Here is a 14,087-nt window from a genome sequence, read left to right as displayed (position 1 = left end):
CATGAGGTCCCAACCTAAGCCAGAGATGACATAAAAACTCCTCTCCTCCTCCGTAGACATCTGGCCCCCAAATGTTCAAGATGACCAGAAAGAAAAGGGTTTTTGGCATTTACATATGTTCTCTGGCTCAAACACCTTTTCAGGACCTGGGCTACCTCTGTCCCTATAGCAGGTCTGTCTCTCCTAAGAGAGATGATAGAAAGAAGATGTATTTTTTTCAGACTGAAATCTCTGATATCATATAGAGCCCATAGCAGGCTGCTTTCAGGCTGCTCCTGAAATCCTCACTTTTTTGTGTGTGTGTGGTACGCGGGCCTCTCACTGTTGTGGCCTCCCCCGTTGCGGAGCACAGGCTCCGGATGCGCAGGCTCAGCAGCCATGGCTCACGGGCCCAGCCGCTCCGCGGCATGTGGGATCTTCCTGGACCAGGGCACGAACCTGTGTCCCCTGCATTGGCAGGCGGACTCAACCACTGCGCCACCAGGGAAGCCCTGAAATCCTCACTTTTATAATCTCCTCCTTGTTGAGTAGGACCACCCTAGTCTGCCTGGTATCAGATTTAGCCTACACTTTCAGAAGATAAGACAGGGACTTAAAGGCAGCATACACGTGGGAAAATAGTTTGTTTACTGCATGACTTTCTCCAATATGATACATAATCCTGATTGGAAGAGAAATGAGCTTCCCACCTTGGGCATTTCTGCTAAACAGCCAGTTTAGCTTGCTGCTAGGAGCTGCTATCTACCACCCTACAAGAAGAATCCCATTCCATTGCTCAGGACAACAACCTTAATTGGCCTCTGACTTCAGCAACAGCTACATACTAAACTAATTATCATATGTAGGTTATTTACTTTATCTTCCCAGTAACCCTGAGAAATAGTATTACTGTTCCCATTTTATAGATAAGAACACCAAGGCTCTATGAGGTTAAGTGACTTGCCCAAGGTCATGCAGTAAGTGGAAGAGGTAGAATTTAAATCTGGGTCTGTTCTGGATTATGTTCTTAAATATTATACTATGCTATTGCTATGGGTTTACTATTAGATATATTAACTGCATGACATGGATGGCAAATAAAAATTTAAGACTTAACTATCCTAGAATTAAAGTTTCTTCTGCACCCATCCTCCTCCTAGCCAATGACTAAACACTGTTAGTTCCTGATTTTAGTACTGCCATACAAATTAATCTTCAGGTTTGCCCACATTCCTTCCTAATCCAAGAGGGAAGAATGAGGCCCCTTTAACAAGGCTGGCAGGGCTAAATGAGGCCCATAGGGACCTGAAACATATCGCAGAGGCCCGAGGATAGACTGATCCATCTGTCTTACTGAGAGCACAAGTTTGATGCGTATCAACTCTAAACACCAGTTCTCTTCCTCCTAGGGAAAACTGGCACATATTGAAAGGAAAGCAATTAGGCTGTAACATACAGGCAAACCAGAGCTGCTGTGGTCCTTTATTCTACCTTGCCGTTTTCTGCATTCATTGTATAAGACCAAGACCAGGGGGCTTCCCTGGTGGTGCAGTGGTTAGGAGTCAGCCTGCCAATGCAGGGGACACGGGTTCGAGCCCTGGTCTGGGAGGGTCCCACATGCCACGAAGCAACTGGGCCCATGTGCCACAATTACTGAGCCTGCGCTCTGGAGCCCACGAGCCACAAGTACTGAAGCCCGTGCACCTGGAGCCCGAGCTGCACAATGAAGAGTAGCCCCCGCTTGATGCAACTAGAGAAAGCCGCGCAGCAACAAAGGTCCAATGCAGCCAAAAATAAATAATAAATAAATTAAAAAAAAGACCAAGACCAAACTTAAGCAGGCAATTTGAAAGCCAAGGAGAAATTAAAAACTTCTGTTGCTATACTTTAAAACAGGACATTCACCCCAGCTTTATGCAGTCATTACACTTGGAGCAACTTTTTCAATCCAAATTCCCCTCATAGTCTAGTAAAATATTTCACTGTTCCATGGCAGCAAGAAGACAATTATAGGTTTATCACCAATTACCACCCTGTCAGGTCTCCTCTAGGGGCCCTCAAAGGAAGTAAAAGGAAATAAAAAAGAACTAAATTCTGAATTGACATTAACAAAGTCTACAGATGATGGAAAAGACTGAAGGGTTAATAGCCAAAGCTTTTGGAGAAGAGTAAGAGAATCCCTAAAGAATATCAATTACGGGACTAGTAAGCAACTCTCCCTGTTCCTTAAGTGCACAGAATCCTATTTATTTACATTTATCCAGAAGCTGGAAATGCTTTTTTACAGCAGCATATCACAAATTCTTAGTGACAATTAAGTCTGAAGAATCTTATTCAGCCTCAGACACCCTTTGTGTTAACAAGCTCAAGAACTTTATGATAAGAGACATTTCCCATCTTACTGATGGGGAAACAAAGGCATCGAAAATATAACCAGTAAGGGCCAGGACAAGTACTCTAACCACTTGCCACTGCTGCCTGTAAACACATGACTGTAAGCTGGAGAATGAACAAATAAAGTTTATAGGAGCAGCAGTACTCTGAGAAGTCATATGTTATTTGCTCTGAAAGGTGCCCAGAGAACCTTCAAAACAGCTGAATCTAGAGGAGCAATCCTGAAAGGGTTGGGAAACAACTTTAGAAAACATGGGACAGAACCCGGGTTCAGCCAACACCTGTTTCCCAAACAATATCTGTCTCTCTCTGTCTCTCATTTTATCCCAACCGCACACAATACAAAAGCTGTATTATTCTGGTAAAGTTGAATTCCAGCCCAGAATGCACAGTTAATGTTTTTTACAGCCCACATGCCTCCTTGTGATGGATGGCCACTTTATAATGAAAAACTTTATGCTCAATCAACTTACAAATAATGAGTGTTCCATTACAATGCATTAAAAACAAACCCCAGGGCTTCCCTGGTGGCACAGTGGTTGAGAGTCCGCCTGCCGATGCAGGCGACACGGGTTCGTGCCCCGGTCTGGGAAGATCCCACATGCCGCAGTGCGGCTGGGCCCGTGAGCCATGGCCGCTGAGCCTGCACGTCCTGAGCTTGTGCCCCGCAACGGGAGAGGCCACAACAGTGAGAGGCCCGCGTACCGCAAAAAAAAAAAAAAAAACACCCAAATCAGAAAGACCCAGAAAGAAACAAGGAATAGGAACGAAGGTGATTGCTGGAAAGCAAGGAGGAACTCAAGAGAATTCTCTGTAACTCCTTCAATCCTAAAGAAGATACAGTCCTAAGGAGAATTTGGTATCGAAAAAGGCATTAATTTCAACAAATGCTGTTGGGACAACTGAACATCCATATGCCAAAAAAACCCCCCTACTTTCATCTAAACCTCACATATTACATAAAAATTAACTAAAAATAGATCATAGATGTAAATGAAAAGCATAAATCTGCATACCTTTTAGAAGAAAATATAGGATAAATCTTTGTGACCTGCGATTAGGCAAAGAGTACTTAGATATGACACCAAAAGCACAGTGCACAAAAGAAAAAAACTGGTACACTGGACCTCATCAAAAATAAAAATGTCTGCTCTAGAGACATACTAGAGAGATGTCTATCTCTAGAGAGATAATGTTAAGAGACTGAAAAAACAAGCTACTGAAAAAACAAGCCATAAATAATTGTATAATTATAATTGTGATTGTTAAGAAAGGACTTGAATCCAGAATACACTTCTTTAAGTTTCTAAACTCAACAGTAGGAAAACAAACAACTCCATTAAAAAAATGGGCAAAAGACTTGAACAGATGCATCACCAAATGGTGTTCGATGTCACTGGCCATTAGGGAAATGCAAATTTAAACCACCTTGAGGGCTTCCCTGGTGGCGCAGTGGTTGAGAGTCCGCCTGCCGATGCAGGGGACACGGGTTCGTGCCCCGGTCCGGGAGGATCCCACATGCCGCGGAGCGGCTGAGCCCGTGAGCCATGGCCGCTGAGCCTGCGCGTCCGGAGACTGTGCTCCGCAACGGGAGAGGCCACAGCAGTGAGAGGCCTGCGTATCGCAAAAAAAAAAAAAAAAAAACCCACACCTTGAGGTACCACTACCTACCTACTAGGATGGCTTAAATAAAAGTACTGAAAATACCAAGCACTGGAGAGGATGTGGAGAAACTAGAATTCTCAGTTCTGGTGGGAATGTAATGTGGTACAGGACTCTGGAAAACAGTTTGGCAGTTTCTTAAAAAGCTAAACATACATTTACTCTTTGACCCAGAAATCCCACTCCTGGGTGTTTATCCCAGAAAGATGAAAACCAATGTTCTTCACACAAAAACCTGTACACAAATGTCTGTAGCAGCTCTATTCATAATGGCCCCAAAATGGAGAAGCCAAACGTCCTTCAGCTAGTGGATGGATAAGCAAACTGTGGTACAGACATGCAATGGAATACTACTTGGCAATAAAAAGGGAACAAACTATTGATCTAGGCAGCAGTTTAGATGAATCTCAAAGGCATCATGCTGAGTGAAACAAATCAGTCTCAGAAGGTTACGTACTGTATGATTCCATTTATATGACCTTCTTGATAAAACTATGGTGAGAGAATAGATCAGTGGTTGACAGGAGTTAGGGGTAGGGGGATGGTGTGACCACAAAGGGATAATAGAGGGAGTTTCCTGGGGAGGTGAGACTGTTCTGTATTCCAATTGCCACGGTGGTTACATGGAGCTATGTGTGTGTTAAAATTCACAGAACTGTATACTAAAAAAAAGTCAATTTTACTATATGATAATGAAAAAATTTAAGTATTGAATCTTAATATACAAATCTCAGCCTAGTTCACACCAAGAATGGCATTCACAAGATGCAGCCCAATAGCAGGCCCTGCCTTCTAAGACTGAGGTCTGAAGATACTGAGATTATGTTTAAGGGAATGTCCACCTATGAATGTGGACCTGAATTCAGAAACGCCCTTTCCCCTCAAGAGTTGTGGAAGGGCTAGACTGGCATGGGGAGTCCATTTCTTCTCTCCCTGGGCCCTTCTAACCAATAGTAGAAAGAATTTGTTACTGGAACTTGTTCCTTTGAAATCTTCAGTTCAGGACTTCCCTGGTGGCGCAATGGTTAAGAATCCACCTACCAGGGGCTTCCCTGGTGGCGCAGTGGTTAAGAATCCACCTGCCAATGCAGGGGACACGGGTTCGAGCCCTGGTCCGGGAAGATCCCACATGCTGCGGAGCAGCTAAGCCCGTGCGCCACAACTACTGAGCCTGAGCTCTAGAGCCCGCGAGCCACAACTACTGAGCCCGTGTGCCACAACTACTGAAGCCCATGCGCCTAGAGCCTGTGCTCTGCAACAAGAGAAGCCACCGCAGTGAGAAGCCTGCGCACCACAATGAAGAGTACCCCACTCGCCTCAACTTGAGAAAGCCCGTGCGCAGCAACGAAGACCCAACACAGCCAAAAATAAATAAATAAATTAAAAAAATAAAGTAGTTAAAAAAAAAAAAGAATCCACCTGCCAATGCAGGGGACACAGGTTTGACCCCTGGTCCAGGGAGATGCCACATGCTGTGGATCAACTAAGCCCGTGTGCCACAACTACTGAGCCTGCACTCCAGATCACACAAGCCACAACTACTGAGCCCACATGCCACAACTACTGAAGCCCGCACGCCTAGAGCCCGTGCTCTGCAACAAGAGAAGCCACCGCAATGAGAAGCCCGCGCACTGCAACGAAGAGTAGCCCCAGCTTGCCACAACTAGAGAAAGCCCGCACACAGCAACGAAGACCCAACGCAGCCATAAATAAATAAATAGATTTATTTAAAAAGAAAGAAAGAAATCTTCAGTTGAAGCAGGCGTGCAGAGACAGATCACACTTCCATCAATTTCAAGCCCACTGAACACAGTAGAGAAACTACTGCTTTGGTACATTAAGTCATTTGGCTTTGGGAACCCACACCCTAACCTTCCGTTCCTTGCTTTAACCCTTGGCCCATGAGAATTAGTTCCCTAAGACCTAGGTAAGATAGAGGCATTAAAAATATAGAGAAAGAATTTTACCAGGGCATACTTTATTTCCCATAATATTTGACACACAGGATACCAAACCCTACCTGGCTAAAGTTCCTTGGCAATATTAATGTTACTAAGGGAAGTGCTGATTTCTACTGCATTCAGCTTTGAGAAGAGATGGGGATAAAAAGCAAGGATGGGAAGGGACTTTCATCTGCCACAAAGACTAACCACTCCATGCTCAAGAAGCATTTGGGCCACCAAAGGCCCCTCTCCTACATGACGATGTTCATTTACCTGCTTCAAATGTATCAAAATGTATCAAGTCACAGTACATACATTATTACATAGCCATGTCCTGAAAAACCGCTAATCCAGCATCCATTAAATTAGGTCTGAATTCTGCTGGCCAAGCCCCAGCCTCTCAGGGGGCTGGCATCAAATAGGGAGGCTGGAGTAGGGTTTCAAACACCTGTTTCAGCCTTTTAAGTGTCCGATTCAGGCCACTGTGCTCTGGCAGCAGGGACCCTGATGATGTGGGTTCTCTTCTCCTGCCAAATCGTCAATTTAAAGAGCCTAGCCCCCAGAAGAGGAGGAAAAGATAGACTGGTGGGGGGGTTATAGCCACTTTGAAGAAATGTTTCTTTTAAAGTTAAACACACATCTATGCTATGATCCAGCAATTTCACTCAAGTATTTATCCAAGAGAAACTAAAATATACGTTCACAAATAGACGTGTATTATGTTCATAGCAGCCTATTCATAACAGACAAAAACTGGAAACACTCCAAATGTTCTTCAATAAGAAAATGAGTAAATTCTCTTATGGTTTGCCATACAATTCAATATTACTCAGTAAAACAGAATGAATCAAAACCAAAAAAACCAGTGATACATGCAACAACATGGATGAATTCCAAAAACATGCTAAGTGAAAAGAAGCTAGGAAAAAAAAGAGAATATCCTATATGATTCCATTTATAGGAAATCCAAAACCAAAACTAATGCATGGTAATAGAACACAGAAAGTGGTTTTGTGTATGTGTGTGTGGGTTAACTTAAATGGGGCATGAGGAAACTTTCTGGGGTGATGAAAATGTTCTGTATCTTTTTTTTTTAAGGTGGTTACTGAATTTACACAATCATCAAAATTTATCAACTGAACACCTAAGGTCTGTGTATTTCACTGTATGTTAATTATACCTCAATTAAAAAAAAAAAAAGAGAACTGAGGGGGTCTGGGGTCAGCCTCTCCTACTTGGCATTATTTAGGAGAATGAAGATATAGAAGAGAAGAAACAAATTTGCTTCCCAACTCACCATTCTGGGAGCAGAGGCTCAACAGCCAGCTGAGCTGCCACCTCAGTAACCCTTGGGCAACCTTTTGGGAAAGAAGAGATTTTCAGGTGGTAACTGATATACCCTTAATGGGGCCCTGTTGTTCCCCAAAGGGGTGTCACTGAAATGTCTTCAATAGTGTTTACTTCCCCATTGCTAAAAGTATAATCAGGGTTCAACTTAGAAGAAAGTTCACATGTAACCAAAGTTAGGCCCTCAGTACTTAAAATTCAGGGACTTCCTTGGTGGTCCAGTGGTTAAGACTCCGTGCTTCCACTGCAGGGGACACGGGTTCAATCCCTGGTTGGGGAACTAAGATCCCGCAGGCTGCAAGGGTGCAGCCAAAAAAACCCCAAAAACAAACAAAAAAAACATTCAGACAGTCTTAAAAAAACATTACATTATAACCATAGTAATAGACAAGTCAGAGCTCTAGTTCCAGAAATGTCACCACTCTGTCATGACGCCTTACACAAGACATGACCTCTAAGCCACAGATCCTTCTCAATAAAATGGGCCTGGATGACCTCTATGTTTCACTTTAGCTCTGCCACTGTATGATTTTAATACTCTTATAAGTTCATATGACCTCCAGGATCAGATGGGGAAGGCAAGCCTTGTAATCCTTCTCAGCATTGTTATAGAGACTCATCCTTTATTTTAATGAGGACGCCCCCAGAGGGATTCTGCATTTCATGTGAAATGATTTCTCCCCTCTAACACACAGTTAGACTCAAAGAGAACAGTTTACAGGTTAGGATGTGAGGTGATGCTTACACGGCAAACCCAAGGTGGCACAGGATAAAAGAAGAGTAGGTATCCTCAAAATCCAGTGGGAAGATTGAAGAAGAAAACAAACATATATCAAGTGCCTCTTATATGCAAGGTATGCATTGTACTAGACTCCTTGCATACATCATCTTGTTTAATCCTCACAAGAACCCTGTAAGACAAGTTTTTAATCTCCATTTTACAGATGAGAAATGGAGGTTCAAACAGGTCAAGTAACTGCCAAGACAACCCAATGGTAGAGATGGGATTTGAACCCAGGTCTATTCAGCTCCAAAAGTTATGCTTTTTTCCACAACCATTTGGCAGGAAATAAGTTGGAGATCCTGCATCTCCAAGGGGCCCTATCACTTTCTCCTTCTTGTAACACATTTCACACATCTCACATAGCCCTTGGCACTATACAGAAGAAAGGGTTAAACCTACAGTTAGGAAGAGGAAATACCCTGGAAAATTGAAACACATGCTGTGGCTCTGACTAAATTTCACACCCGTTCTGTTGAGCAACATCCATACTGTGTGAGAAAAGATTCCTTCCTCCTCACCCCGACCCCATTCTTTATTCATTCTGTCACCTGCTGCCTTCCTTCAGACTAAGCTGAGGGGGAGGAAGGGAGGAAGACTATACATCTTTGCTTGGTGCATATTTAAGCCAGAGGTTAGTAAACCCAGGGTAGGAAGAAGTACTGTGTGAAAAAAGAAAAGGAAAAATACTTTCTCACTTCTACTTGGACTAGCACAGGAGGGAGCTCTTATGATAGGCCATAATGAAGAAAGGGGTTGGACTTCTGCTGGGGAGGCTGTTCTTCCTGAAGAGCAGGCAGAATTCAGGAGAACAAGGCCAATTTACACCTGTCCCCTTATCTGGTATTTCATGCTCAAGTGAACACTGAATTTCTGTCCATGAGAGTTATGCCTCACCCAGGAGAGCAAATGGGAAGGTGGAAACAATTTTTTTCCCTCTGCTACCCCCTTCAACCAGATTCCTACTTCCAGTACCAAATCACAATGGGTATAGTTATTTGGTACTGGAAGTTGACTGGATATAAGATACTTGTGGGAAAGTTAAGAGCCTAGGGTAGCTACTTGGTATAAAAGAAGGAAGAAAAGAAAGGTAAGGACAAGTGAACAAATGTCATTATGATAATCTCCAAAGATAGTCCCATACAATGCCACCCCTCACATGCCCTTCCTCCAATCAAGAGGTAGAGCTTATGTCTGTTACCCTTCAATCAATGCAGGGGAAGTGACAATCTGGGACTTCTGTGCCCAGGCACTAAAAAGGCTTTGAAGTTTCTATTTCTTCCATTTTGGTGATCTGAACTGCCATGTATTGTACAAAGTCTAAGCTACTCTGAAAGAGAGAGAAGTCATGAGGGAAAGCCCTGGAGACTGAGGCATCATGTCAAAAGAAGCCACGTGGCACCAAACATCCAAGCTACAGTCATAGCTGATGCAACCTCAGGAGAGACCCCAAGTGAGACCATTAGAAGAACTGCCCAACTGAGCCCTAGTCAACCCATGGAATTATGAGATATAATAAAATGGTTGTTGCTTTAAGCCATGAAGTTTTGGAGTGGTCTGTAATATAGCAACAGATAACTGAAACAGCTGGCTTTTGTTAAAAATGAAGCTAGTAGTTCTTTTGTCCTGGGTATATAACATAAACTGTATTGCAGAAATAAGGAAAATCTATCCAGTTTTAGCTAAAAGGAATTTATACTGGGGGGAAATCTCATTCCACTAGCAATTGAAAATAAAAAATACCTAAGAATAAACTTAAGAAATTTACATAAATGGGGGAAAGAAGAACCTACAAATTTTACTAGAGTCACAAAAGAAGTCTTGAATAAATGTGGAAGACAAAACATGTTCCTGGATAGGGAGGCCAAATATACTATAAAAATGTCAAGTCTCTCCATATTATTATTATTATTTTTAAATTTTATTTATTTATTTATTTTGGGCTGCATTGGGTCTTCATTGCTGTGTGGGCTTTCTCTAGTTGCAGCGAGTGGAGGCTACTCTTCGTTGTGGTGGGCGGGCTTCGCATTGCAGTGGCTTCTCTTGTTGTAGAGCTTGGGCTCTAGGTGCGTGGGCTTCAGTAGTTGTGGCTCGCGAGCTCTACAGCGCAGGCTCAGTAGTTATGGTGCACGGGCTTAGTTGTTCTGTGGCATGTGGGATCTTGCCGGACCAGGGCTCGAACCCGTGTCTCCTACATTGGCAGGTGGATTCTTAACCACTGTGCCACCAGGGAAGTCCCTCCCCATATTAATTTACAGTTTTAAATCAAAATCCCAATGGGAATTTTTTAAAGAACTTAAGTGACCCTGCACTTCACGTGAAAGAATAACCAGATAAGGATAGCCAGAATATTTTTTAAAACAACTAATGACAGAAAACATGCAGTATCATTTTTAAGTGAATTATAAAGCTATAACATATAAGCAAATATAATACTAGCAAAAGAATAGGTAGGACAATATGTAGTACATGATATATGATAAAAGAATATTCAATAAATGGTCCTGTAACACATGGTTAATTATCAGAGAGTACTGACGCTTGACAAAATAAATTCTATCTGATTAAAGGAAGACAATAATTAATTCACTGAACAAATATTTATGAGCACCAACTGTGTGGCAGTCACTGGGCTAAATAACAGAAACACCTTCATGGGGTTTCCTGTGTAGCGGAACAGAAAGACATTAGGGTTCGCATAAGTATTATGAAGCCAGGTGCTAAAGACTGTTCAAGAGTTAAATATAAAAACTGAAACATGTAATAGGTAGAATAAAGTGACCTTATATGAAGGGAAAGGTAAGTAGTTATAAGATTCATCAACATATTCTTAGCAGAAGAAAAGGAAATGGAAGTAGAGCTGAAAAGGCTGAATACCAAGTGCCTTTAGAGGGAAGCACCAATGAGAAACAAGCTCTGAAATGGAAGCACCAGGTGGAGGGTGAGAAAAAAGGAGGGAAGAACAGAAAAAAATGGAAGAAGAGGAAATCACTGAAGAACTAATATAAGATCATCTCCCAAATGATATGATTTTCCTAGATCAAAAGGACCCTCACTAAGAACTTAGCACAATGAATAGAAAGACATCCACATCAAGTGTTTTAGAACACTAGAACAAAGAGATTGCAAAAAAGTTCCAGTTCAAACACAAAGGACTGAGAATCAATATGGCATCAGACTACTCAAGAGCAACACTGGAAATGAGGAGACAAACAAGCAAAGCGGGGATGGAGTCAAAATGGCGGAGTAGAAGGACACGGAGTTCGTGTCTCCTTGCAACCAGGGCACCTACTAGGTGCTGGAGTGGGACCTCGGACACCTAAGAGGACGGGAGGATTCCCCACACGCCTGGGTAGGACGCTGTGGGGGAAGGGGGGGAGGAAACATGGAGGCAGGATGGGACTGGTGCCCCTGAGGGGCAAACGGGGGAGAGGAGGAGCTCCCATGCTCAGAGGGGCCCACTCATGGCGAGGGAATCAGCAGGGATAGGGAGAGACCTTCAGGGGATCGGGGAATCAGAGGGGAATGAGACCAGCATCCCTCCTATCCTGCTCGGACCCCAGGCCTGGAACTCTGCCTTCTGGGGCCCCCTCTGGGCCGTAAGTCTAAGCTCCCCACAAAACCCCAGGCCAGGGCCTTTTCCAGCCTTTTTTTTTTTTTTTTTTGCTGTTGTGGCTCTGTTTTGCTTTGTTGTTATTTCATTTTTATTTTTTCTAACATATTTTTTATTTTTCTAATCTTATTTTATTTTTTATTCTTTGTTATTGTTCTGCTCCTTTTTGTTTGTTGCCTTTTTTTTTTTTTTTTTTTTTTTTGCCATACTGTGTGGCTTGTGGGGTCTTGGTTCCCAGGCGAGGGATCAGGCCTGAGCTCCTGCGGTGGGAGTGTTGAGTCCAAACTGCTGGACTAACAGAGAACCTAAGGCCCCAGGGAATTTTTTTTTTTTTTTTTTTTTTTTTTTTTTGCGGTACCTGGGCCTCTCACTGTTGTGGCCTCTCCCGTTGCGGAGCACAGGCTCCGGACGCGCAGGCTCCGGACGCGCAGGCTCAGCGGCCATGGCTCACGGGCCTAGCCACTCCACAGCATGTGGGATCTTCCTGGACCGGGGCACGAACCCGTGTCCCCTGCATCGGCAGGCAGACTCTCAACCACTGTGCCACCAGGGAAGCCCCTCATGCCTGCAAACTCTAGTGCTGGATGCCTCAGGCCAAACAACCAGCAAGATAGGAACACAGCCCCACCCATCAAAAACAATGAGATGACAAAAAAAATACCTTACAGACACAAGGTAAAAACCTACAAATAAATGAAGAGGAAATAGGCAACCTACCTGAAAAAGAATTCAGAGTAATGATAGTAAAGATGATCCAAAACCTTGGAAACAGAATGGAGGCATGGAGCAAGAAAATACAAGAAATGTTTAACAAGGACCTAGAAGAACCAAAGAACAAACAGTGATGAACAACGCAATAACTGAAATGAAAAATACACTAGAAGAAATCAAAAGCAGAATAAATGAGGCAGAAGAACGAATAAGTGAGCTGGCAGATACAATGGTGGAAATAACTGCTGAGGAGCAGAATAAAGAAAAAAGAATGAAAAGAAATGACAACAGTCTCAGAGACCTCTGGAACAACATTAAACGCACCAACATTCGAATTATAGGAGTCCCAGAAGAAGAAGAGAAAGAGAAAGGGCCTGAGAAAGTATTTGAAGAGATCGTGGTCAAAAACTTCCCTGACATGGGAAAGGAAATAGCCACCCAGGTCCAGGAAGCACAGAGTCTCCCATATAGAATAAAACCAAGGAGAAACACACAGAGACACATATTAATCAAACAAAAATTAAATTCAAAGAAAAAATATTAAAAGCAGCAAGGGAAAAGCAACAAATAACATACAAGAGGATCCCCATAAGGTTATCAGCTGATTTTTCAGCAGAAACTCTGCAGGCCAGAAGGGAGTGGCAGGATATATTTAAAGCGATGAAAGGGAAAAACCTACAACAAAGATTACTCTACTCAGCAAGGATCTCATTCAGATTCAATGGAGAAATAAAAAGCTTTACAGACAAGCAAAAGTGAAGAGAATTCAGCACCACCAAACCACCTTTACAACAAATGCTAAAGGAACTTATCTAGGTGGGAAACACAAGAGAAGAAAAAACCACAAAAACAAACCCAAAACAATTAAGAGAGTGGTTATAGGAACATACATATTGATAATTACCTTGAATGTAAATGGATTAAATGCTCCAACCAAAGACATATACTGGCTGAATGGATATGAAAACAAGACCAGTATATATGCTGTCTACAAGAGACCCACTTCAGCTTCCCTTGGCGCAGTGGGTTGAGAATCCGCCTGCCAGTGCAGGGGACACCGGTTCGAGCCCTGGTCCGGGAAGATCCCACATGCCGCAGAGCAACTAAGCCCTTGTGCCGCAACTGCAGGGCCTGTGCTCTAGAGCCCACGAGCCACAACTACTGAGCCCACATGCTGCAACTACTGAAGCCCGTGCACCTAGAGCCCGTGCTAGGCGACAAGAGAAGCCACCGCAATGAGAAGCCCATGCACCGCAATGAAGAGTAGCCCCCACTCAGTGCAACAAGAGAAAGCCCACACACAGCAACAAAGACCCAACACAGCCAAAAATAAATAAATTAAAAAAAAAAAAAAAGAGACCCACTTCAGACTTAGGGACACATACAAACTGAAAGTAAGGGGATAGAAAAAGATATTCCATGCAAATGAAAATCAAAAGAAAGCTGGAGCAGCAATACTCATATCAGATAAAACAGACTTTAAAATAAAGAATGTTACAAGAGACAAGGAAAGACACTACATCATGATCAAGGGACCAATCCAAGAAGAAACTATAACAATTGTAAATATTTATGTACCCAACATAGGAGCACCTCAATACATAAACCAAATGCTAACAGCCATAAAAGGGGAAACCAACAGTAACATAATAATAGT

At 42.9% G+C, this 14,087-nt stretch overlaps 1 protein-coding gene across 8 annotated transcripts in view; it reads right to left on the bottom strand.

Moving 5' to 3' along the window:
- The window catches only part of GBF1 (golgi brefeldin A resistant guanine nucleotide exchange factor 1), a 121,239-nt gene that overhangs the window by 36,852 nt on the left and 70,300 nt on the right, over positions 1-14,087 (bottom strand). Inside the window, exon 3 of one of the 8 annotated variants that reach the window (XM_029201235.1) lies at positions 7,276-7,336. The exons of the other annotated variants lie outside the window; for them this stretch is intronic. The gene's annotated coding sequence lies outside the window, so the exon portion shown is untranslated. The remainder of the gene's footprint in view (positions 1-7,275; positions 7,337-14,087) is intronic. 8 annotated transcript variants of the gene reach the window in all.

This window comes from Monodon monoceros, unplaced genomic scaffold, assembly GCF_005190385.1.
Source record: "Monodon monoceros isolate NGI ecotype Baffin Bay Population unplaced genomic scaffold, NGI_Narwhal_1 Super_Scaffold_4, whole genome shotgun sequence".
Taxonomy (NCBI): domain Eukaryota; kingdom Metazoa; phylum Chordata; class Mammalia; order Artiodactyla; family Monodontidae; genus Monodon; species Monodon monoceros.
This window is presented reverse-complemented; position numbering and strand designations above follow the sequence as displayed.